The sequence below is a fragment of the Onychomys torridus genome, unplaced genomic scaffold (genome assembly GCF_903995425.1).
Source record: "Onychomys torridus unplaced genomic scaffold, mOncTor1.1, whole genome shotgun sequence".
Taxonomy (NCBI): Eukaryota; Metazoa; Chordata; class Mammalia; order Rodentia; family Cricetidae; genus Onychomys; species Onychomys torridus.
In genome coordinates, this window is record NW_023411189.1 from 104,296 (window position 1) to 131,920 (window position 27,625).

The 27,625-nt window shown below is 36.3% G+C and overlaps 1 long non-coding RNA gene across 1 annotated transcript; it reads left to right on the forward strand.

The window, feature by feature from the left end:
• Positions 1 to 6,460: 6,460 nt before the first annotated feature.
• LOC118575006 lies at positions 6,461 to 25,974 on the forward strand. The gene is made up of 5 exons (XR_004943831.1): positions 6,461 to 7,931; positions 17,397 to 17,507; positions 18,961 to 19,087; positions 23,770 to 23,891; positions 25,757 to 25,974. It is a non-coding gene; the product is annotated as an uncharacterized LOC118575006 (long non-coding RNA).
• The last annotated feature ends 1,651 nt before the right edge of the window (positions 25,975 to 27,625 follow it).

A 27,625-nucleotide genomic window follows, 5' to 3' on the forward strand; every position in this document is an offset into this window, starting at 1 on the left:
GAAGCTAGTGTCATTTGATTGGCTTCAGGAGGAGTGAGAGTCAGTTTATTCAGAGATACTTGCCCTGAGAGGCTATTCATGCTCTAGTTGGTCACCCATCTATGTACACAAAGACTGTACTGAATGGTGTTAGCACCCTTTGGGAGAGTCTGTTCTAATACTGCCTCGAGGGTATGCAAAAAATACAGGAACTCAGCAAGAGCTAGTCTTTTCTATCTGAGGGATAAATAAAGACACACATGTTATCTGATGGTAACTCCCTCTTTTACTTCATCTTGAAAAACCTCTTTTTGAAATTTATGTCTCCAGAACTACACTCTTTACATACAGCTACATACTTCTCTTTACATACATATAACTCTCTCCTTCAGCCACACATCTCTACACACAGATACATCACCTTTTTACATAGTTCCACATCTTTTTATACACATTTCTTCTCTCTACTTTGCTACATTCCTTCACATACTACTACATCATTCACTCACTCTTTAATCTCCTCCTAATGACTAAGCTTTCCTCAAAAGCAACTTTTCCCTACCATTCACTTCATTGTGTTCTTATGTATGTTAATCCAGTTATATTGCTGGGTTGTTCTTTGGAATGAAAAGCTGTTTTCTCATTTTATTTTCACCATCTTGTGGCTCTCATGCTTTCCTAGTTAATTTTTTCCAACTAAATTTCTCTTCCTGTGTTGAATCTGAAACGAAAATAAGGGTCAGAAGTGATGGTCAATTCACATAAAGAAGAGCCACAGCATCAGAGCATTTATGCAAATAGAAACTTTTGAGTGAGACACTCATTACAGGATTTTCTCTCACATTGGCTCAGGTGGTCTAGTGTAGCTAAGGTTTTCCTGTGGTCCTATCTGACTCCCGAGGCCACAGGGCTGCTTGGACCCAAGTAAAAGCCCAGAGGCTTATATTAATTAAAACTGCATGGCCATTAGTTCAGGCCTACCACTGACTAACTCTTACTCTTAAATTAACACATACTCTTATTTATGTTTAGCCACATGGCTTGGTACCTTTTCTCAGTTCTGCCTTCACATCTTGCTTCCTATGTGTCTGGCTGGCAATTCCTGACTCAGCCTTCCTGTTCCCAGCATTCTCTTCTCTGCTCATCCCACCTATACTGTACTTCCTGCCTGGGTACTGGCTGATTAGCATTTTATTTATCAACCAAATCAGAGCAACACACATTTACAGCATACAGAAGGACATTCCCATCACTCTAGGCTGAAATTTTGGTTGATTTCTACAGCACTACTTTGGATATATATATATATATATATATATTTTGTATTACAGCTGCCTTTGTGTGACACTTCACTTATGTTTTTTGGTGGTTCTCTAAATAAGCCCACTAATGGTTCTCCAGTGTAGACACGATGGGTCCCTTTTAAATTCCTGTCCTGGCATGCATGCCCTACCTGGACCAACAGATTGTTCCCTATGTCTCTTCAGGAAAAAGAGAAACAGCAGGAAAATATGTCTAGATTTAACTTGACTCACAACCATCTTTAATGAGATCTGTTGCCCTCTTCTGGTGTGCAGGCATACATGAAGGCAGAATACTGTATAAATAACAAATAAATCAATATTAAAAAAGAATATTTCCTTACCAATGGCAAATGCATTTTAAATTCTTATAAATTAATCTTTACATTTAGATGCCACTAGTTCTCATTGGTGCTCTCTTTGTTACTCAGACAGGTCTGCAACTCATATACACTTGTGATTCTTCTGATTCAGGCTCCAGTGAGCTGTGATCATTGGAACACTACCAAGCTCAGCAAATATTACTGTAATATGTTTGATTTATGATACCGAGTCTCAGTATGCTTTCCAGGATGACTTGAATCTCATCACTTAAGTCTGCTTGCTTCTCAGGCTCCTAAGGATCTCCCAGTGTAGATATAGGCCACCTCCCTCCCTCACTGTAGTATTAAATCAATTGCTTTTCAGAATTTATTTTTGAGTGTTGATTGCTTGCATGTAAAACACAATTTATTTTTTAAAAATTTTTGTATGTATGACTACTTTACTGAAATTAATTTTTTAAACTAAGAATATCAGTATTTTTCTACATACAAGGTTACATTCATCACACAATTTTAGATTATGGCTTTAAAGTTTAAATATTTAATAATAAAATGCTCAGTGTTCATTTTCCCCAGTTACTGCAATGAATATGTGCTTTAGGACTATGTCAAATGCAAAGTGCTAACAGTGGATATCATTGATAAGAAAAAGTAAGAAAATACATATACACAGAAAGACTCATGCACATATAGGACACCCATAAAAGCACAAATTTGGAAACTATAATAGATAAGCCAAATACCAATAATGTTAAAAAAGTATTAGGGAAAAACAAAAACTCCATCAATACAATTGAGTTAATTTTGTGTTGACTGACTGCTCCTTGACAATGGGTATGCCTTTTAATGCTGTTTGCATCCCAAGTGAGACTCCACTTTGAAAACATCCATTTTTTTTTTCTGAGTTGTTGTCATTTGGAGACAGCTCCTAGGTTAGGGATAGGAGATCATGACTTCCCCTTTCCAGTGCTGGGAATCCAACTGTATTGTTCTTGTGTAGGTTCTGTGATTACTGCCACTGTCTCTGTGTGTGTCAGTCCTGTTGCATCTAGAAATCTGCTTCATTTTGTCTTCCAACCCTACTGGTATTGGTTGTAGTAGTAGGGCAACTCCAGGTAGTTAAAAGGGAGGCTTATTTTGTGGGGTAACTTACAAGTAAAGGGATAAGTTAAAGGTTCTGGGAAAGGTATAGCACAGTCCAGCAGTTTTCTCTGGAAAACTCTGCTTGGTCTACCTCCAGCATCCAGGATCCAGGAACTAAGAGAGCCAGCACATCCTCATCTTGGGTCTTAAGGGATCTGTCTCAGCCCCACCTTGTAGACATGACCAAAACCTCAATGGGGGTAGTACTTCCAGGTCAAAGCCGGAACAGCTACCCACTACATTCTGGCTCTTTAATATTTAGCCTCCTCTTCAGCAAATATTTTTAAATCATACAATTTTTTAATCAAGAAATAGTAGTTTGACTTCCAGAAAACACTTGCATTCACATATGTATTTGCCTTATACCTAAAAAAATCAATTGCATGCATACACATGCACATGCATGCTCATGTGCGTGTGCGTGCACACACACACACACACACACACACACACACACACACACACACTAGTCTGATCCAGTGTCATAATTCATGAATATAATCATAGCACATGAGGGAATCTGAGAGGGAGATTGCAAGGTGTCAACAGCATGGAGCATTTGGAAATCCAGTCACAATCATAAAATCCCAGACAGAAATGGAGGCTTTCTTGTAGATAACTGTAATAAAGTAAGCCCCAAGTAGCCGATACAAGTTCAGTCCTAAGAACAACTGACTGTTTTATATGTTGTCAGTTGCAGCCAGAGCCCCTGGAAAATTCCTTTTTTCTTGCCTTTCCTCTTTTTTCTTCACAGTTTCTGCTGAAGAGTGATACCTTTTTGAAACAGTACCTGTAATGGAGATTCCCCAAGTTACAATTTTTATTTCCTATCCTTGGTTTGAGCTCTGAGCTCTGTCTCATTTCCTCTTCTGATTGGTATTTAATCCATTCTTTATTTATATAAACACAGCAGAAAATAGAGGCAACCCGCACTAATATTAATCCATGTACTATATCGGGATCAGGAGAAATGGTTAAGTGAATAAAATAGAGACAAGTCAGGAAAGCACAGATGAGAATGGATGTATTTCACCACTTAGAGATTTCAGAGAAGAAGTTTTCATGCCTCAAATTTGATGGGATAATGTACTGATAATAAGATCTGCAAAAGCATAGGGAAGGATGAGATTAAGACACATGTAGAGATGAGAGTAGGATAAGTACAGGCACATGGAGAAATAATACATAGGAGGAAAGGCACATACCATCTTTATTGATCACAAAAGGAACAATGTAGAAGGGGAAGCAATTAGAGTGTTTCAGAGGAGAGTCCATTAAAGAGGCCACAGCAAAATTTAGGAAAATCCAAATGTCTAGAACAAAAGAGCTATTTGATGATAGTTTGTATTTTCAAGCATGGTATGTGAAAGAGATAGAATTTGTAACATATGAAGGTGAGTTAGTAGCATGATAAATTTTACCAAGTATATAATTAATAAAATAATTAGGGATATTTTCTCATTTGTAAGTGTTGAAAAGTTTTTGATTTGTCATTGGTGTTAATCACATGATGCTAGGCCATTAGATTGTTGGCATTTGTCACTGGCTAGCATACATTCAGAATCATCTATTGTGTCTCCACTATTACCTTATTGTATGGAATTTTAAGATTTAAACATAATGATTATTTGAAGTTTTGCCTAGTAAAATGAAATGTAATTGTACAACTTGCTGGACTGTGTACCTGAATTGTGTAGAATTATAATGTAACTGTTAATAGCTATTAGTTAACATTAGGAACATTGGTTCCTTAACTGTATAAGGAAAAAATGCCTGTAACTTTTATAAAAAGAAGTCAGTTATATTCAGCATGTGATTGAAAATTCAGAAAAAAGGAATCTTATTGAATCATTTTTATAAGATTTTTCCACAATATTTTACAGACGCTGTTGGATATATTGGATAATCACCCAAAGCTGTGAGTTTCAAAACAGAGTATCAGGTAGCCTTCCTTAATCAGGGAACATAGGTGGTTACAGTATAAACCATGTAATAAGCTTTTTGCTAAGAGGAAATAGTGAAAGGTAGGGTGAAGGTCATGGCCAATTGAACTACTATGCAGGTCCCACACCAGTTGTGTTGTATGGGATTAGGTGGGTTTCCTAGTTCACAGAATCCTGATACAACATTATGGGAAACATTGAAAGCCAAGTAATTGACATTGTTTCTATTTGTTTAGACATTTAGAATGTTAGTATAAACTCTAAAAGCTTCCATTGGACAAGATTATTCACCCCCTGGTGTGTGAGGAATGTTGAGTAAATCATCTTCCATGTAGATAAGGTGGGTTTTTTCCTGATCTGGCCAATATAGCTGGAGCTGGTCAGGCCTACACAGCTGTAGAAGGAGCAGTAGAATTCTGACAGGACTTAATTTCCAATGCATTCTTGTCCTGTAATGAGGCTAGCATACAATTTACTCTGGTAGGGCTGTGTCCTATCCAAGATAAAGGGTACACTTTATATTTGGGATGTCCTGCTATGCAAATGTATTTGTAAGTGTAACTCATTTTATTCAAATATTGAATTTTTTTTCTTGGTATTTTGAGACAGAGTTTCTCTGTGTAGTTTTGATGCCTGTCCTGGATCTTGCTCTGTAGACCAGGTGGGCCTCAGACTCACAGAGATCCTCCTGCCACTGCATCCTGAGTGCTGGGATTAAAGGTAAGTACTGCTGCTGCCCGTCAAGCTATAAAGTGTTTTCATACAGATCTGGAACATGATTTTATGTTAAATAAAATTCAAGTTTATTTTAAACTAGTTTTGAATTACTTGCTTTAGTTTAACTTTTACAACATCCACAGAAGACTATATAATCTGTGGTATTAATTAGTCATTCCCTCTTTCTGTAAACAAATTACATTTTTTATCAGCATGGATACAAACATAGTTTGAACGAAGCAATCAAATAATTTGATCATTTAGGTGGTGAATGGCCATTTAATTTTATGTCTTTATGTCTTAATTATCTTAGGTGTAACTTATTGCAATGAAATTTAATGTCTCATGTGATTGATTTTATAATCTTATCCTTATTACAGTTTTGGATTTCACAAAGTATAGCATTTGAACTGAACTTTTTTATTAACAACATAAACTTTAATATATAAATAGTCTCCTGAGAGCCTGGTAACCTTATTTTACTGTTGTCTTTTAATATTCTTTTATAAAATAACAATTCTGTACATGACTAGGTTTCTTCAAACATTTAAGCCTATTAAAGTTAACAAAGACATATATGTTATTTGTTCTACATAAGTTAATTCAGTTTTTGTTACCATGGACAGTCCTTTATAACCATAATAATTCACACATATTAATAATCACACATATCACCCTTAAATTCCATTGTCCATAAACATTGTGTAACCACCTCAGACCATCTGCAACTTGACTCTAATCTTCATGGCTTTGTCCTCATTGGTTATGTTTTCATTCATAGGACAAAAATCATCAGACAATAATCAATTCTTATACAAAATATTTGACACTTTAAAAATTATAAACATATCATTTATTTTTTATCTGCTTAAATACTTTTGATGCTTAGACATTCATATCTACTTATAGTTTCTTCTTATTTCCCTAATCAAGAGTTGGATACAGCTGCAGGGCAGTGGTGCATGCCTTTAATCACAACAATAAGGAAGCAGAGGCAGGTGGATCTCTGTGAGTTCAAGGCCAGCCTGGCCTACAGAGTGAGATCCAGGACAGAAACCAAAACTACACAGAGAAACCCTGTCTCCAAAAACCAAAATGAGTTAGTTCCAAGTTACAACCTAGTATGGCGCATTAAATTAATGTTACTTGTACATACACTTTTGAGTATTAACCCTTCTTGTTATAAATTTTAAGAGAATAATTTCTCTACTTGGAATTTTACAGTTTTTTTACATCCATACCCACAATGATCTTACAGATCCCACAAGAAAGAAAGCTAACTTTCTAGAAGTAGTGCCAAAGATATCCATGGGGAAGCATATTTTAAACAAAACCTAGGTAAAGGAGAAAAATTTAGAGAGGTAAACACCTATAATAATATTTAGCCATTCTTTCCATATATAAGTTTTCCTGGTCAAAAATTTTAAATACCATGACACAAAATAGTGACAATAAACTTACCATTTTTATTGTAAGAAATTTTCACTAAGTGAAGTGTTAGGCAGTATCTGGCAGAGTGGCAACAAGAATAGAGACACTAGTCCTGGATTGAGCCTTAGAAATCTCAAAGCATAGCCCCTGTTTACTGCCTCCAACAGTTCCTCTAACGAGGCCACACCTTCACCAAGAAGACCACACCTCCTAATAAGTGGTACTAGTTTGAGACTAAGCCTTCAAATCTATGAGTCTATGGAGGACATTCTTATTCAAACCATGATAGTATCTTAGAACAATATATTTCTAAGTGTTTGTAACTGTTTCTTTGAATTACAAAGTCATTGGAACTATCTAATTATACTGAGAACAGCATAATTTTAATTGAAGGAGATTGAAAAGTAGCCATAGCACAGTCTGCATTTCATTATCATTGGGTACTCCTGGAAATACACCATAAGGATCATAGTTTGCCAATATCCTTTCAAAGCTTAGAATGGTGATCAATTTTAATTTCACATTGGACATTTTATTTAATTTTAGTTATTCTTTGGTATTAATACGTACTTATATAAAAGATCTTTATCATATCTACCTATTCTCGACCCTTCAACCCATCCATGATGCCCATATCAAATCTCAATTCCAGCTTTGTGTCCTCCTTCTACAATAGTTTATTTATTTATCTTTTAAAACCATTGATCAATTAGTGCTTCACATATGTGTGTATAGGATGAGTACAGAGAAAAAAATATTCAGCATTTTCAACATAGTAGGGGAAAGAGGTAATGTAGAGAGAAATCACAAGGCCTGAGGGACAAATTATTAATTGGAATCTATACAAGTTCTCAAAGTCTATATTAGGAGTAAGCAACACGGATGGTAGGAGGTCACTCTTACCTTGTAACTGAGTGGTAGTTCACATGTATTTCTGCTTGGACTGTGAGGTGATAGATGCTCATTCATGATACTTAATTGTGTTATCTCTCTTTCTCTGAGAATCTGGTCAGGAGGAAGATTTACTCCATGTGGATGTCTAGATGGGTCACAATGATGTTGTAGGGATTGACAGTAAACTAGAAACCTGAAGGGTGAGTGCACTGAATTTTTAATGATAAGTTGAATTTATAGTCATATGAATATATAGCATAAAATTGTAAGCATCTGTTTTTATAGATAGTGGTATTTATAGTGTCTTCAATAATAAGTTTCCTCATGAACAGTTGATGAATCAATTTTGTATAATTATTGAAATTTCATTTAATAATTTTCTTCAAGAAATGAACAAGATATTCTAGCTGATATTTTATGTTGTTTCCTAAGAAGTGGCATCTTACACACATACATAGTTAATTCCACAAATAATGTCATCCTGATATGCATCAGTCTAATTTGAACAGTATGTTATCCTGACAGTACTTTTCCTGTAAGGGTCTATTTTTATTGCCATGTGTTAAAAAAAATCAAATAAAACACCCCCCAATTTCCATTGGTGCTTTTCTGGATATCCTGAAATAAAACATGTTTGAAATCTGCAATGCTGGGGACCAGCCTCGGCCCTTTTGGGGCTCCAAAGGATGGGATACCTGGAATGCACAGTAATGACTGAGAGACAGTGTTTGTGCAAGCTGACAGGTCACTTTGGGCTTCTGCAGTTGCTAAGTAGCTTCTTTGCTACAGTTTCTTTTTCTTCCCTAGCTTCTCTTAGCTTCTGCTTTTGCCCTGGTAACCTAAGTCTTTTATTATCATATGTAAGGGGGAACAGAAAGAAAAGGGGAAATAACCCAATATGGAATGTTCTCATGATCCCAAAGATTATTCTTAGAACATTACCAATATATTCTTCATCTTTTACTAGACACAGGAACTATTCTGGACTTAACACCAAAGCAAGCATATGTATTTTTATTATTAATGATTATAGAATCTTCTGGGCATTTGACCCTGAGGCTAGCAACATGCAATTGTGCAAAAAAGGTAAAAATAACAACAGTGATCAATGTACTAGACAGTCATTTTCTTCTCACACAGCCTGCTCTGACCTCAAGACCCCTGCAGCCACCTAAATTCTTTCTCATCCCTCTGCAAACACCAAGTCCCATGATTGGTGGGCCACAATGGCCTCAGAAAAGAAATCTCTCCCTGCAAGTCATCAACTTCTGTCCTTCCATATCCAACAATTCCAATGAAGACCTGATCCAATTTTTATAGTTTCCATGAAAGGAAGCTCCCCTTTCCTAGCAGCTCCTTTTAATCTTGGAACCATGTAAAAATTGTAGCAATTACTCCATCAATTGTCACATTATTTCCAAATTCCTTCAGGAGGAATCAAAATATCTAGATTAAAGTTGCCATGTCCCTATCTTAGTGGAGGTCACTATTTTTCTCCTATTCCAGGTTCCCACAGTTCTAGTTTGTCATCCAATCTATATGTTACTCCATCCATAGTCTTCATCCAATACCCCATAGGGTCTCAAGTTTTACACAATGTCCCTGGAATATCCTCAGAAACAGAATTATTCATCATGGCCAATTTGAGACCAGTGGGTCAATACACATCATACCATGTGCTATAGTTGACCACACATTCAGTACAGGATATCCAAGCCTGAAAAGTTTCCCCAGGCTGCAGGTTCTTCCCCATGAACTGCATAACTGCCTAACACCCAGCCTGGGTGATCATGTCTGTATAATTTCCTGTGACATTTACTTTACTCCTTTCCTGTATCACAGAAATCACCATTGATCTAGGAACACAGAACATGAAGATCAGATAGAACAAAAAGACAAATATTACAAGAAGTATTTATATGGAAGAGGAAATGACATGTGCATGCCATAAAGCATGACATTGGGACACATAGGCATTTCTGCCTTGGCCTTCTAGAGGCATGCTAAGCAGAGGATTAGGAGGGGAACACACAGAGGGTTGATGGTACACAATCTCGGCTCCCCTTTTGTCCAGTCAGTGCTGGCAGCATGCCAGCAATCTTATATTCTGTCCTCAGCATTGCAACATGTGTATAAAAAGCAATTTTTATAGAAGAAAATGAGACTTGCTCAAGAAGTGCAGCATCACCCATACATCATTTCCACGCAGAAAATGACATTATGGTGAAACTATGGGCATGAGGGATGGAATTCTCTCGATAATCTGGTCAGAATTTAGCAATGATATTTATTTACTATATCTGCTGCATATTAACTCCATAGTTACATTAGTGGATTTTCCAAATTTATATATATATTTACATATAATGTGATATGAACAAGTTTGAAAACCATTATATATGAAGAAACCTTTGTGCGATGATATTGAGAAGTTCATTTTTGTCATTAGATTAATGTGAAATATGATCAATTTATTCACATAATTTGTTTTGAAAACATTTTCAATATGATTATATATGCCATTGTTTGCTCAGCTGATGCAGAGGCCATAGAAGTGTACTGCTAACTGGTTTATTCCCGGTAAGTTGCATAGTCAAATTCTTAAAGAACCTAGAACCACCAGAAATGGCACCACACACAATAGCCTGGGCACTCCCCCACCAATCAGTAATTAAGAAAATTCCCCATGAGAATACCTACAGCAAGATATTTTTCTTATCTATCTGTCTGTCTATCTATCTATCTATCTATTTATTTATTGGTTTTTCAAGACAGAGTTTCTCCATGTAGTTTTGGTGCCTTTCCTGGAACTCATTCTGTAGACCAGGCTGGCTTCAAATTCACAGAGATCCACCTGTCTCTGCCTCCCAAGTGCTGGGATTAAAGATCTGCACCATCACCACCTGGCCTACAGCAAGATCTTATGGTGACATTTTCAATTAAGGTTCCCATTTTCCTGACTATAACCTTTGTCAAGATGAAAATAAACTAGGCAATATGTGCATGGTAATGTTTGGCCAGTGACGGGGACTCTAACTCTGCTTTGCAGTGATAAATCCCAGTCACTCTCTACAACCCTCTCATGCCTTCAATACCAGAACTACCTGAGTGACAAGTATATTTCCAAGTTTAGCTCCTAGCATGAGTTCCAACCTTGCTGCCTATGCAACACAGCTTCTGTGTACTAATGCTCAGGATACACTTGCTGGAAGATATCACCTCAATGATGCTGGTCTCTTCTTAATCACAGCTGATTCTTCAGCCACATCTGACCAGCATCCATTGTACCAGAAATGTGAAAATTTTGTTCAAGGCAAGGTTTCTCCATGTGCCCTTGATATCCTGGAACTCACTTTGTAGACCAGGCTAACCTCAAACTCAGATAAAACTCTGCATCAGCTTCCCAAGTACCAGGATTAAAGGCATTCACCACCACTACCAAGCTTGGATATGCATGCAGCCTAGACTGACCTTGAACTCATGATCTAGTTACCCCATTTCGTTAAGTAAATCCAGCAGGTTTGTGCCCAACACAACTCCAGCAATGCAAAGTTTTAAATTTATTTTTGGTTGGTTCTGGTCTGTCATTAGTCATAGGTAATTCTTCAGTTCCAACTGACCAGACACCACAGATTCTTCACACAAATGACCTTATAGAATTTTTGCTTCCATATGAATTTGCACAAGTAATACCTCCAGTATCTGAACTACTTTCAAGATTCTTATCTTCCAAGCTAGAGAATAGCTCACTGAGCTTTCAATACTCAGTGACTTTTCTAGTCTATAAGTGCTTCAGGGATTAATTTTAAGATATATGGTCTTTGATTACTCTTTAAATTATTGACAGATTTTGCTACATGATCTGCTTTTTCATTTTATTTTTAAATTTTTGAGATTATAATATAACTGCATCATTTCTCCTTTTCATTTGTTCTCTCAAATTTCTCTCATATAACCTCCTTGTTCACTTGTTTTTTCAATTTATTCTCCTCTCATATGATACTTCCTGACTGTAGCCTCCCCTCCCTCTTCACCTCCCAATTCCCCCACCTTCCTCTCTCACAGATCCACTGTTCCTCGATTTTCTTTCAGAAAAGTGTGTGCCTTTCTGTGATATTAACCATACTTGACATATTAAGATGTAATATACTTAGGCATATATCCTCATATCAAGGCTGAACAAGGCAACCCAGTAAGAAGAAATAGGCCTCATGAGCAGGCAAAAAAGTCAGAAACAGCCCCCACTCCCACTGTTAGGAGTCCAACAAAATCCTTAAGCTAAAGAACCATAGCATGTATGCAGAATGGCCTGGTGCAGACCCAGGCAGGCTCCATGGTTGCTGCTTCAGTCTATGGGAGTCCATATGACCTTTGCTTATTTGATTCTGTGGGCCATGTTCTCCTGGTATGCTTGACCTCTCCAATTCCCACAATCTTTCATTCCCTTTTGTAGAGGTCTCTGAGCTCCATCTAATGTTTGACTCTGAGTGTCTGTATTAGCTGCCATCAGCTGCTGGAGGAAATCTCTCTGTTAATGATTTGCATAGGCACTGATTCTCAGGTTAGCCTAGTCATTAGTTGCAACCCCCCCAGGTCTGAGCCTCCTTTCCCCTAACACATCTTGCAGGCAGGTCAGTTTGTTGTTCATAAGTTTTGTGGCTGGGTTGGTGTACTAGTCCCATCACTAGGAGCCTAGCCTGGTTACAGAAGTTGATTGTTTCAGGCTCCATATGTTCTGTTACTAGGAGTAATTGCTAGTCAATGTAGATGGGAAAAGGAGTGATCTGTTGGGTGAGAGAGGAAGGGAGGAAGAGAGTACATGGAGAGACAACTGAATTAGGAGAGTATTTAGGGGTGTTATGGAGACCTAGTGCAATGGAAGCTTCGTGGAACCTATAAAGTTGATCCTTGTTCACATTCAAATTGATGCCTGTAGTTGGAGATTTCCTGTGTCCACCCAGCTCCTGCATCCTTGAGTTTCTGCAGCCACTCAGATCCAAATAAACATACACAAGCTAATATTATTGAAAACTGCTTGGCCATTAGCTCAGGCCTACCAATAACTAGCTCTTACACTTAAGCTCAGCCCATTTCTTTTAATCTATATATTGCCATGTATCCTATGGCTTTACCTGTGTGCCTGTTGCATTCTGCTCCCTGGATTGCGGGCTGGTATCTCTCTGACTCAGCCTTCCACTTCCCAGAATTCTCCTCTCCTCTTGTCTTGCCTATACTTCCTGCCTCACTACTGGCCTTTCAACATGTTATTTGTAAATCAATCAATCATCCACAGCACTTCACCTTTTCTTTTTTTTCAATAAAGAAGGTTTTAACTTTAACATACTGTGATGACATATAACAAAACAATTATCAAGCAAGAATTACAGTTACAATATCTAGTCTATTTATAATATCTAGTCTATTTGTATTTGGCAAAATTAAAGAAGTTATCCTATCTATCCTATATTTGTGAGTCTAAGGTTTCAAATCTAACTTATCTTTTTTATCTAAGGAAATTTTTACTATCTAGTCTTCAACTACATCAAAGACCTCAGAAGGATATAATATTATCTGAGAAAATGGAGAAGGATGCAAACAACTTTTGGGGGTCTTCAGAGAGTAGACAGAGACAGCTGGCAGCCTGACAGTCATCCAGTATTCCTTTGTTAAGTTGGGGCATCTGTCTTCAGCCTACAGACCTAAGGTCTCTCAGTCACTTCTCTGTGTCCTGTAGAATTTCTGGCAGTTTCTTCTGCAAAGCAGGAACCTGAAGGACCATTTTGCCAAGCAAAGTTCAGTGGTCACCTTCCTATGAGTCCTGCATGTCCAGTCGATCAAGCAGTCCAGGAAAGAACAGTTTCTTGCCCAAATGGCTATTTTTGCCAAGAAGATAAAGTCCATATAGAGTGTCTTCAATGCCCATCCTCCTCTCTGAAGTAAATTGGTGCTGCCAGAAGCAGACATGTTTCACTGTCCAGAAAGTCTAAATTTTTTAAATTATTTTAAATGACATAGTCTGTAGATCTTTGAAGTGTTTGAAGATTACTATCTATCTGAAATATATCTATTTATACCTAGAAAACTTAACTAACATGACTACAAATCTGACTCTCATAGAAGACCAAATATTAATCTGTATATTTTAATTAGCCATTACAATCTAAATGAGTTACATAAACATAATACCTCAAGCAAGAGTAGAAATACAGTATAACAAAATTAAGTTTAAACATTTACCAATAAACTAAAATCCATAGCAATATAAAAAATTTCTAAAGAAGTTATTACCTTTTTAAAGAAGGTTTATTAATCTGCCCATTTATCTTATCATATCTATATCCCCTTTTATTTTTAGAAAGAGACTGCATTTATAATCCACCTGCTTTAAATAAAAAATAATTGGTTTTTCTCTGTCCCATACCAGAGGGCTTTTCTGATATGGGACAGAAGAATCCTTCAACCTTTTCTTTGAGGAATATGCTTGGGTTTAGAGAAGTAGTGAACCAATTCTATCTCCAAAGCCAGCTTGGTATATTTGGGAATTTGGACGTATATTGTTGAAATTATTAAGGCCACTCCATGTAGTTAAAAGGGAGGTTTATTTTGTGAGGTTACTTACAAATGAAGGGATAGGCTGTAGAGTCTGGCAAAGGTATGGCACAGTCCGACAGTGTTCTCTGGAGAACTCTGCTCGGTCTACCTCCAGCGTCCAGGGTCCCAGAACCAAGAGAGACCTCTCTCTCCTCTCAATCCTGGGTCTTCAGCTTCCTCCCTCAGTCCCGCCTTGTGGGGGTGACCATTACAGAAGCCTCAATGGGGGTTGGAACTTCCAGGCCAAGGCTGAGATGGCTACCCACTACAGATGTAGTTTCTCACATGACTTCCTGCTGGATGAGGGCACTATAGTCTTATGGGTACATAAAGAAAATTTCAGAATCATGGAGTAGTGTGTGAGGTTGTATTCTCTGAGTCAGTTTCCTTGAAACATTCTGGATGTTGGATCATCTGGGCCATGGTGTCATAGCAGACCTTTCAGGGGGGTCTTGGCTGGTCAAACCTGGTATATCTTAATCTTGAACATATCCATAGCCTCTGGCTTTTTGTGGAAACAAAAGCAGTGCCTCCTTTGCAAAGCAACATATCCTTAGATCCAAATTTTGAAGTCAAGGTACCTTTAAAATATTGGTTTAACTGAGCAGGCTTTACAATCAAATGTCCTTCTGCAGTTAAAAATATCAAAGACAACATAATACAGATTCTCTGTGTGATGTCCATACCTTATTTTCATATTACTTTTACTTTCTCTTTAAAGATTTCATTTTCTAAAACTTTCTATTCTTTAATATAACTGTCTATATTCCTTTTCTTTTCTCTTCCAATCCTATGCATATTTTTATACACATTGTAAACCATTTAAAGTCTTGTTCCATCTGAATCTGCATTGTTGTAAATTTATTGCTTTAAACTGCAGCATTTCAACTGCCTCAGCTTCCCAACATGGCAGAAGTATGTTTACCAACCGGCTCTGGGAAACAGGCTCCCACCAACTCTGTAAAGCAGCTGGTCTATGCTTCCATCAAAGCAGCCCAGGACCCCACCCCATATTTTTTTTAACTAGCAAAAGCTATATCCACCCCGCAGCATACTGCACAGGTTGGAATCTGCCATGTGGCATGCAGGTCAAGCCTGCATGCTGAGAACCCACCATAGAGTAGCTCAAGCCTGAATGTTGCGGCATCTAGCTACCTGCATGAGACATAAAGTAGGAATCTGGTTTTGGCTCCATTTAGAATTGCTTATTAATTATTCTCAGATTTTAGGTGTAAACTCAAGCCATTGGATGCTATTTGTAGCTGAAGTTTTCCTGGTCTTGCTTGGCTCATGGTCAGACAAGTCTCTGTTACTCTCTAGCCTCACAGCTGCTTGGACCCAAGCAAACATACAGAGCCTAATATTACTTATAAATTGCACAGCCATGGCAGGCTTCTTGATATATAGTTCTTATATCTTAAATTAACCCATTTCTATACATCTATATCTTGCCATGTGGCTTGTGGCTTACCAGTATTTTACATCATGCTTCTCATCACTGTGGCTGGCAGCATCTCTCTGCCTCAGCCTCCACTTCCCCTCATTCTCCTCTCTCCTTGTCCTGCCTATAATTCCTTCCTGGCTACTGGACAATCAGCACTTTATTTATCAATCAATCATCCACAACACATGCTTTCTTTTTACTACTTATTCTCTTACACACACAGACACACAGACATAGACACACACAGACACACATAGACACAGACACAGACACACACACACAGACACACACACACACACACACACACACACACACACACCAATCCTAAATACTTAAATACAAAAATAAAATATGTTTTTCATGTGAGTTAAAAATCAAATTTTCCTGTGAAATACACTTGTCCTAGAACTTTGAAGAAACATTTTTTAAATTTTGACAATTTGTAAGATGAGTTAAATGACAATTCTTATATAATATTTTTGAGCCCTCAACTTATCTTAAGTAATTTTGTATTTGTATGTACATAAATGCACACATGTGCGTGTGTATAAGTGCCTGTGTGTGTGCATGTGCATGTGAATGTGTGCGTGCGTGCGTGTGTGTGTGTGTGTGTGTGTGTGTGTGTGTGTGTGTTTGGTGTCACACTGTCATGCACTTTGAATCCAGATCAGTGCCTTTTCCAGTTGGCATCAGAGAGGCTGCCTGTGGCAGCAGATGGAAATGGGTGAAAAGACCCACAGCCAGATATTGTGCAGATAAAGAGTCTAAATTGGAGGATTCCACTGGCTTCTTCCCCTCAGAGCTCTAGAACCTCACAGAAGAGGAAAACAAAAGATTTTATTGTCAGAGGGGATAGAGGACACCAGAAGGATGTAGCCCACTGAATCAGTAAGAAGGTTTGATATGGGCTTCCAGAGACTAATGGCAAGCATGGGGTCTTCAAGGGTCTGTACTTGGTCATCTGAGTATATGGTATGGCCATTAGCTGGTGTTTTTGTTGGACTCCTAACAGTGACAGTGGGTGTTTCTCTGACCCTCTTGCCTGCTCTTCAGACTCCTTTCCTCCTATTAGGTAGCTTTCTCCAGCCTCAATATGAGGGACTGTTACCTTGTTTGTTCATATATGTTTGTCCTGTGTGGTGGTTGTCTCTTTTCTGAAGGAAAACAGAGGGGGATTGGATATGGGGGACAGGAGAGTTTGATGCAGAGGGTTTTGGTAAGAGAGGGACCTCTGGTAGGGATGTATGGTATGAGAGAAGAATCTATTTTCAATATAAAAAAGTAAATATGGATGGTGTGTTCTGATTTTATTCTTACTTTCAGAATAATTTCATTGATATTGGAATTCTTGTGGTTCTGTATAAATTTTATAATTATTTTGATCATTAGCATAAAATAATAACATGTATGGGAACCTGGATAGCCACTGTATCCAATCTCTACCTTCCTTGTGAATACTACATATATAATAATGTTAAGATTTCTTGTCCAGCTATTTAGGACATTTTAAACCTTATTATAATGATCTTACTTATAATGTGAAAATGATTTACTGCCTAAGTGTACATATTTTATAATAATTCACCTTTTATTTCTAAACATTTGTTTTTCTTTTATGATGTTGATTCAGGATCTCACCATACTGCTCATGATAATCTATGACTCAGACCTTGAGGAGGTGCTTCTCTCTTGTCTCCTTTGGAGCTTTCACTGAAGACACAGACCCCACACCTAGCTGGTGGTATTCTAAATGGAGGGGTTTTCAGCCTTTCATTTTCCATTATTAGTTTTTGTGTGTAAACTGAGTTGGAATTTTATATTTTCATATAATTTCAGATTTAAATTTCTGGCTATATTTTAAAATCTGGATTTTTTTTGCATTTCATATTATTTCTTCCCAACTAGAAGTAATTTTTCTTCCTTGTCATAAGTAAAAGACAGTGTATTGACATTTTGTTCTTTTTCTGCAATAATTTGACCAAGATCAATATTAAATAAATATTCAGTGAAGTGGCATCCATCTGTATCTTTTGATTTATAATGTTATGAAAATACTGAGCCTTTTTAGAATTCTAGGTATTTCCTTCCATTTGAATCCAATGAAATGTCAGTTCTGTACATGACATGATTTTGATATGTTTTTCCATTTATTTAGCATTCCTAATAAATATATTTTCATGAATTCACATAATGAATTTTAGTCATTTTTATCTCAATTCTCCTATGTCATTCTTCTCTTTTTTTCCCTGTGGAATAACTACATTCTAAGCCTGCTTACTAATTTTGTTATTTTAAAAAAGAGAATTTCATATAAGACTAGAGTAGTTACCTAATTTTGGCATCTCTGTCTGTCCAATTCATTCTGTGTACTTACCTCTTCATTTCTCCAATTCATGACCTCTTCATCACCAGTTCTCAACCTGTGGGTCACTGCACCTTTGAGGATCAAATGAATGTTTTACTGTTGTCTCCTAAGACCTTTGGAAAATATATAATTATTTTTGTGAAATATAAGTACTTTAAACTAGGGAGATTGTCCACTTGTAGAATGTTTCTCATGAAGACACAAGTTTCAATACTTGTTATAGAAACAGTCATACAGGGTGGGATGGCGTGCCACTGTCTTTCCAGAATTCATCTGCCAATCTAAGAGTTAGTTGAACTCTAGAATCAGTGACTGATACTGTCTCAAAAAAAGGAGAACTGGATTATGAAAAGATCTGAAGTTGTTCTTGCATCCATACACATGCGCACATATTGAAGCATCCACATATACCCATGATCACATATACAAAGGCTCTCAATTTTTTTTTTTTGGTGCCTGGTTTCATTTTGCTAATCTGTGTTTAACTATATACCATATTTATTGAGATAAATTTGTCATAAGTTTTGAAATACATCAAAATTTTGGGTCTTCCATCGTTACTTTTCATTATCTGATTATTGTATTAATGGTGGCTATGCTATGGCAGTTCCTTGTGTACTTTAGATGAGTTTGGACCTAAAACAAAAGTAAGATGCCTTGTTTTTGGATGGGGTTACCCTTAGTCTTTAAGAGCTTTGATAATCACTGGCTTCCTAAAGTCTATGGATTCCAACATTAACAATACATTCGTGTTATAAATAATCTTAAATGCATGTTTATAGATTTAAGTATTCTTATACTCATGTTATCCCTGTATTTATCATTTAAGGAATGTGAGGTATTTCTGATACAGAGTCTGACTGCTGCTCAGTGAGGTTGCAACACAAGAACTGAAGCCATGCTTCCTCTCAGCATCCTGAGAAGCTCACACTGGAGACCGCTGCTCTCAGCTTATGGTATTGTAAAATCAATTCCTTTTCCAATTTTCTTTTTGATTGTTGATTACTTGTATAAATACTTAGATTTAATTTTATATTTTGTTATACTTACATTTTGTAGATATTATTAGACATTAATAAAATTTTGGCTTACTTAATATGTTTCAGTGCATAAAATTTCACAGATTGTAGATTATATTGTTTAACTTCAGCACCAGACATCTAAGAAACAGAAATGTATCGTTCTTATTTTCTCCAGTAACTCTTTTGAAGAACTCCATGACAATGAAAAAGGGAGAAAGTAAGGGTGCTTATTATTGGTTATTGTTCAAACCTGCAGAAGTACCATCCAATATGGATCTGTACATGTGCTGCTTCCACACATAATATATCATAATTAACTTGTATTCTGTCCTATTTATATCCTGTAGACACGTGGATCTGCCCTTTCAGGGTTTTGATGAGTTTGGTACCAAATAGACCCATGGAATTATTATGGAAGGGTCATATTTTATGTATATTGTTTCTCAGTTATTTGTTAAGTAGTAGCCCCAGTTCTTTAAATAATGCTATTATGCACGGGACAAATATTCAGGAGTTGTTGGGAAATAAAACATAGCAACAATCTTATGAGCTTGGAAGGGGATCTAGATTACCAGAGCCTAAATTATTTTCTTCATTGTAAACCATGGGACAAATCCGTATTAGTGACCATTGGGATGATGTGTAAGTATAATTTTGAGTATTGAAAACACTTGTTTGTTATGGCAACATTACATATGGAGCCTTAAGTATATTGTGAAATACTCATAAGGTGTAAAATGGAGAAAAGTAGTGGACATCATAAAGTACACTATGTAGATCATGAGAACTGTCAACAATGGTATTTACACTAACACAATATGTTTGTATGGAGTTCACAATGCAAAGCTAAATTATCTGGGAAAAATAGATACTATCTCTCACATCTTAACACTGTAGGAAACTACAAAATAACATCAAAGTATTATTGTCCTAAGTCCATTTTATATAGTGGAATCTACTTTCAGAAGTACATAGAATAACTTTATGCAGGAGATGCTAATTGGATGTGTTGAAAGTGAAAATGAGTATAGCTTCCATGATTATCCATCATGTCAGATCCAGGCACCCCTGCTCAGGAGGTCACTCACCCACTCAGAATTCTTCTTTCTGGTTTTTATTCCACATCATACATTCAGTTTACCATTGCTTATAAGTAAAGGGCATAAACATGAAGACAAATGTATTTTAACAGATTTGTGTTCCTTGCACACAAATAGGTTAATCCAAATGCATGAGAAGAGACAAGCCCCACCATTATAGTAACCTAGGATTCACAAAGGAGGATAAATATTCTACACCTGAGCTGGAAAACATAGAATCACTTAATAGCAAGGACTGCCATATTATTCCACATGTCTCTCTCTTCACACTCATTGCTATGCAGAGCAGCATTTGAAACTGTATTTCTTGTAAAGCCTTTGACATATACCCCATCCTCCAAAGTTAGCCATAAAGCTATACCACATTTGGCCAAATGATACAATATTTCTTCAGGCCAAATTGACATTTTGTATGTGAAAACCTGTTTCTATGACCTTGGGAGAAAGATATAAGAAGCCATATTAACTTCCTCACTTAAGTGCTTGTATTTTGTGTATTTGGAATTCAGAAGTCCCATCTTGCCTCTAAGATCATCCATACATCATTCTCAATAACAGAAATGAATGTGTTCACCTCCTTGCCATTTAAGGACGTTATTTAAGTCCTGTAACAATCCTATAATTTCCTTCATCATATTTCCTAATTTTTGTGGCTACCTTATCATATATCATGATGACTATAATATGGACTTTTTTGCCTCTGTAGATGCTACACAGAAACACATGGTCACCTGCATCACAGAGTGAAATGGCATAAATGGGGCCAGTAGATAATAAGGTTAGCAACCTCAAATCATACACAAACCAACCCTACTATGACAGTATGGGCACAGAGGACATAGTGATAAGCTCCCAATCATATCACAGTTACATCTAATTGGTAGCATGGGATGAATGAACTGCTATACTCTGGAGAAATGTACCCAGGAGACACATTTCAGAGGGTTTTCAGATACCAAAATGTTACAATTATGCCATTACAGTAATCCTGCCTGAGAACAAGTTATGAACAATTACCTTGCACAGTGTGGTTGCAGTAGAATGCATAGGTTCAAAAATGTAGCAAATCATATGTCAGAACTGTAAAAACTAGATTTGTATTTTCATCAGCTTTTGGGAGAAAATAGATGCACCCCATTTTAATCAGCATTCTAAATTATTTTATTAAGAATTCTTTTACATTTTACATACAAACCACAGACACCCCCTTTCTTCACTCCTCCCACCCCCCCTGGGTACCCCTAACCCATCATCCATTCCCTCTTTGAAAAGTAAGGCCTCCCATTGGGAGTCAGTAATGTAATCTTGAGCAAAAGATTTTCATTCACTGTTTTTATAGAGAAACAACAGAGTTCTATAATATTTCTATGACAGGATGCATTGCCTTCTGTTGTTACAGAAGACAATGTGGTTTTCGTGATCACTATTCCTGATACTGAAAAGAACACAATTAACAAGGTAGCATTATACACAATTAAATTTACAGTGGTGTTTCATATTTCCAATGTAGTGCAGAATTTGTTTCCTTTTGTCTAGTTCCTTACAAGGTTGAAACTCCAGCATACTTACTCAGTGATTTTTCTTTATTCTTTCCCAGTAAATATTCATGCATAGCATTTTGGTTGTTCATGTATATTATAAATTTTACATGATATTAATATTTTGGTACATTATATTTTATAAAAATTTCCCTCTCCCTACACCATCTTGATCCTTCCTATCTTATTACCCATCCAATTTAATGTTCTCTCCTGTCTCTCTTTAGTTCTCTTTTTCTATGACAAAAATGAAAACAAACAGAAAAACTAACAAAAATAATAAATACCATAACAAAACACACACACAAAAACAAGCAAGAAATGAATAACAACAACAAAAGAAGGATTCCATGTTGTGCTGCCCTATAGTCCCTGGGCATGAAGCCAGCCCTGTACTGTAGTTGATATTCTCAGTGACTCCATTTGAGAAATCTGATTTTCTCTTTCCCAACAGATGTAAGTTGCAAATATATCCCTAAAGTAGGAATCTGTGTCCATACCCTTTATCATTGTTGGGGTTGTATGTGGTTTGAGCTTTTGGAAGTTTTGTTCATACCTATTACTGTAGAAACTTCCTAAAATATGTTCATACATGATAGTAATTTTAATGCAATTGCCATATGTCAAGGTGACAATTTCCCAGCAAGGCATGCCACCAAGCAAATTTCTAGTAGTGTAGTCAGAAGTTTTTCTGGGTCTTGTCTGGCCCACATTCAGGACAAATCTCTCTCACCAACAGTCCTGCAGCTTCTCAGACACAAGTAAACACAGAGGCTTATATTAATTACATACTGTACGGCCATTAGCTCAGGCTTATTATTAACTAGATCTTACACTTAAATTAACCTTTAATTGTTATTTATGTTTAGACACATGGCTTGGTACCTTTTCTCAGTTCTGCTTTCACATCTTGCTTCCTCTGTTTCTGACCGCTGACTCCTGTCTCATCCTTTCCTCTTCCCAGAATTCTCCTTGTCTGCTTACCCCACCTATACTTCCTGCCTGGCTGCTGGCCAATCAGTGTTTTATTTATCAATAAATCAGAGCAACACAGTATACAGAACAATATACCACAGCACAGTAGTAGAAATGTATTAAATGACCTAACATGTTAGGTTGTTGGTGAAAGAGTATATACCTCCATCTCATACATGAATTAATATTACTAAAGCTACTTTTTCCACCACACAACTTGATAGAAAGGCTCTCTTGATAAATATACTTCCTTATATCATCAAACATTGAGAATTTCATTTTGAGTTTAAGTAGATAATTCACCCCTACTACCTAGATTTCATGTTGCTGGGAAATAATGTGATTCAAATAAAGGATAGAAGTATTCAACAATATTAAACTCGATAATGTTTTTAATTGTTCCAATCCTCAACCAATAACTCATTATGAAATGTATAGAGGATATTTATTAGTAAACTTTGTTGTGCTAGTGGACCTTTTTACTCCTGACTTCTTGTCCTTTGAAAGAGTAGTTCTCTTACAGGAGGGTCAATTTATCATCAGATTATCACGTGCTCCTTGTAGGGCTTCTGTTCTATTCATTATCCCACTGTTTCCAAATTTCTAGGATCCATGGCAGTTAAGGGACATGAGGTCAGGACTGTTTGATCAAATGAAAAAAAAAAAAGATACTCCAAAAACAAAAACAATACTGGAAGTATTTTTCTCTCAAAATCTTAGATCAAGTAGAGAATCTCACTTAAGTCATAATGCACAATTAAGATGTTAGAGCATCCCTAGACAAGCTCATTTACATGCTGGGATCCCAAAACCTTACTAGTGTCCTTAGCATTCTTAGACACTTCCCTTTCTTTCTATGTGGTTTTGGTGGAAGCATAAAAGTTTTCATGTGGTCATACTGTAACTAAGAGTTATTTGATGAGTTTTTATGCACAGATCCAAGAGGGTGTGGACAAAGAGGCTCAATTCTGCAATTCAAGGGTGGTATTTGACTTTCTTTAAGGACCTTGTCACTAAAGAATAGTTGCAAAGAATGGACAATTTGATTGACCATGTGGAAGAAGACAGAGGAGGCAGAGAAATGACATAACTTGTGAGGATGCTGTAATCATTTCACAATAAATGGTGAGTTTTTATCCAAATATATGTGGAAACAACACAAAATTGTGATCATTAGTGGTAACATAATTTATAATTATAACTATCCATTATTAATTGAAGGTTCTAACCAGAAAGTATTCATTAAATAGTTTTTAATTATTAATATTTCACTGGTGCATATTTAATCAATATAGAGTATAATGTAATATCAATGGCTCCATTTCTTTACTCATGAAATGCAAACTCATGAGTGGAAATGCACACATGTATTCACAAAATACGAGGGTTGACAATTATGTCATTGATATATTTTGGCAATATAGTCATATTCTCCAAATAACTGAGTTTTTGATTTGTATCAAACTAAATTAAGTCAGGAGAGGTGGTGGATATAGTAATGGGAAAACTTGCCATGCAGTTGGGTCTGAACTAGAGATTATGTGGTTTATTAATATTATCCTTATTTAATCATGGTATTATACTTACAGATACAGTATGTAATTATATTAGAACTGAATTGCTATATAAAATTGTTTTCAAAGGATTAAGTTACTTAGGAAATAATTCCTGGAATTCTCCTCTCATTCCCAAGGACAAGCAGGCTATGTGCTCCCCACAATGAAAATAATACACCTTTATTTCCTACAAACAAAGGGTGAAAGTAGGAGTAGATTTTTACAATTTTTCTTTTAAATATGTAGCTTAAATTATTTTTTCCACTATGAAACTATAATATACTCCATGATATTTGGTTTTATTGCTTGACCAGGGCTAGGGCCAACCATTTCTGTAGAAAATTGAAGCAGTTTCTCTTTAGTGAGCTATAATAGACATAAAAATACAATGTAGTGTGATGGATTATCATATAATTACAACATTCAATGAAACAGACAATGGAGGATTGGAAAGAGTCAACAGTAGGCTATATATGACAACCTATAGTCACAATCAGAAGACTCCAGACAGAAATGGAGGTTTTCTTGTATGTTGCCAGGATGAATGCCTGGACTACCAGATAAAGGCTGAAGCTTTCTTACTTCAGCAGTTATAGTAATATTCCATTTGAATAGTTCAATTATCAGATGATTTTTTAACTGAAACAGTCTTAAGCTCAATTTTAAATTTAAATATAAACTTGCATTAATGTTTTCTTTTACGAGGGTAGTACATTGCTAAGCTCTCACAATTGTTTCTGTGAAATGGAAAGTCAAAGGAAATAACTGGTTACATTAATAAAAATGAAATTTTTATTGACAGAGATTTAAAATTAGCAATAGAGCTGTCTGAATGTAATTATGCCTAGGTATTAAATATGTGCTTACTTAAAAGCTCATCAGCTTTTACAGATACACTGTGGAGAATCATAGATTTCTGATATCCTATCATAGAGGAAAAATGCAATCAATCAAAAGATTATCTGGGACTTATTGTCATTTTAATTTTATTTGATTTATTCTTTGAAAATTTCATAAATATATCTAATAGAGCTTTATCATATCCACCAGCACCCAAGCAAATCTGAATTTCAACTTCATATCTTCCTTCTATCATAACTTATTTATTTATCCTTCAAAACCTATGATTTCAGTTTGTGCTTCCTTTGTGTATACATGAGGTGTGTGCCAACACAACAGCATTCAACATTTTCAATGAAGAGTGATAAATACAACATGACAGTAGGTTTTAGAAAAAACATAAGCACTGAGGGACTAATTATTTATTGAAATCTTGAAAACTTCACAAAGCACACCTTATTTGATGGGTTTGGAGTAAGGAATATGGATTCCAGGAGGTTACGCTTACTCTGTAGCTTAATGGTGAATCATGGACCATGAGGTGAGAGAGACTCAGGGGTGACACTTAACTGTTGTATCTCTCTTTTCCCATAGAATCTGGTCAGGAGGGAAATCTGGTTCCTGTTGATATCTCGATGGATCATATTGATGACTTTGAAATGACAGTGAACTAGAACCCTAAAGGGTGTGTAAATTTCATTTTTCATGATTATATATATATATATATTCACGTGATATATAGCATAAAGTTGTAATCATCCAATATGTATAGTTGTTATATAAAGTTTTCAATAATATCTCCTGTCACTAAATGTAGATGAATTAATTTTGTGAAATTGTTGAAATTGTATGTAATGATTTGTCTTCCCAAAAGGCACAAAAAGAAAGAAAGAAAGAAAGAAAGAAAGAAAGAAAGAAAGAAAGAAAGAAAGAAAGAAAGAAAGAAAGAAAGAAAGGCAAAGGATACTGTAGGTGACTTCATGGTGTTTTATAAGAAATGCTGTCTCGCAGACAAAAATAGTTAATTCCACTAATAATAGGGTCCAGATTTGCATCTCTCTGTACTGAATGATATGTTTTCTGACAGTATTTAACCTGTGAGTAACCTCCTATTTTCACCCATGTACTAAATTAAAATAAAATATAATATATAATATATAACCTCACTTTTGAGACTTCCATAGATCGCTTAATCAACAAAACATGTTTGAAGCTGCAGCAGATGTAAACACAAATTTTGTGGAAGATTGTGAGACTTTCTTAAGAAATGTTCTTTCATCCATGCATCAGATCCACACAGCAGATCAGCAGATTACACTGTGGGGAGACCATGGGTGTGAGGGAAGGCGTCTCTCACATGGTCTATTTTAAATTGAAGTCAAGACACAGATATTGATTTAATATATGCTTCATTTTAACTCCTTAGATAGTTTCATAAATGGTTTTACAAAACCTATTTATATTTTTAGGATTTTGCATAAATGTGAAAAACCTGATATGCAAAGAGATCCACATGTTATGCTCTTGGGGAGATATTTTTAATTATTAGACAAAAGTGAAGTGGTAACGATTGATTCACACAATTGATCAGTTTTGAGAACATGTTCACTAAAGTTAAATATATCATGGTTTGTGATTAGTCTACACAGTTATCTGTGATTAGTTCATTCTGTCCCAACTGTACATCAGAAATCTGACATGGTTCCACTCCTAAGCCCCAACTCTGTATCTTAGCAGAAGTCTAAAAATAGAGGGATTCTGCTCAGTTTGCATCTATGCTTTGTTCACATGTATTAGAATATTTTCATGTATACATTGCCTTAGCGTTATTACTGCTATAATGAAACACCATCACCAAAAACAAATGAGGAAGAAAGGGTTTGTTTCATATGTACATAATAGTATATCATTGCAATATGTCAGGGCAGAAACCCTAACAGGGCAAGATCCTAGATTCAGTGGCTGGTGCATAACCTATGGAGAGGTGCTGCTTACTGGCTTGCTTGCGCTAATGGTTTTGCTGATCCTGATTTTGTAAAACTAGGGTCACCTGCCCATAGATGGCACCATCAACAATGAGCTGGGCTGTCCCCATCAATCATTAATTAAGAAAATGCCCTACAGTGCTTATCTACAGCCAGATCTTACAGAGGCATTTTTTTTTCTCAGCTGAGGCTCCCATCTCTCAAATGGTTCTTGCCTGTGTCAAGTTGACAGTAAACTAGCCAACACACACATGAATCTGTTGGGCCAGTGACAGGGGCACCAGCTCTCACGGTGTGCCAAACTTCAGCTAGTCTTCTTGATCCTTTTATGCCTTTAAACACCACACCATCTGAGTGACTCTTATATTACCAAATTTGATTGCCAGCATGATGTATACCTGGACTGCATCTAAAACCCAGCTCCTGTGTGTTAAATCTCAGGACATCTACTAGAATACTTAGCCACAAAATCATGCTG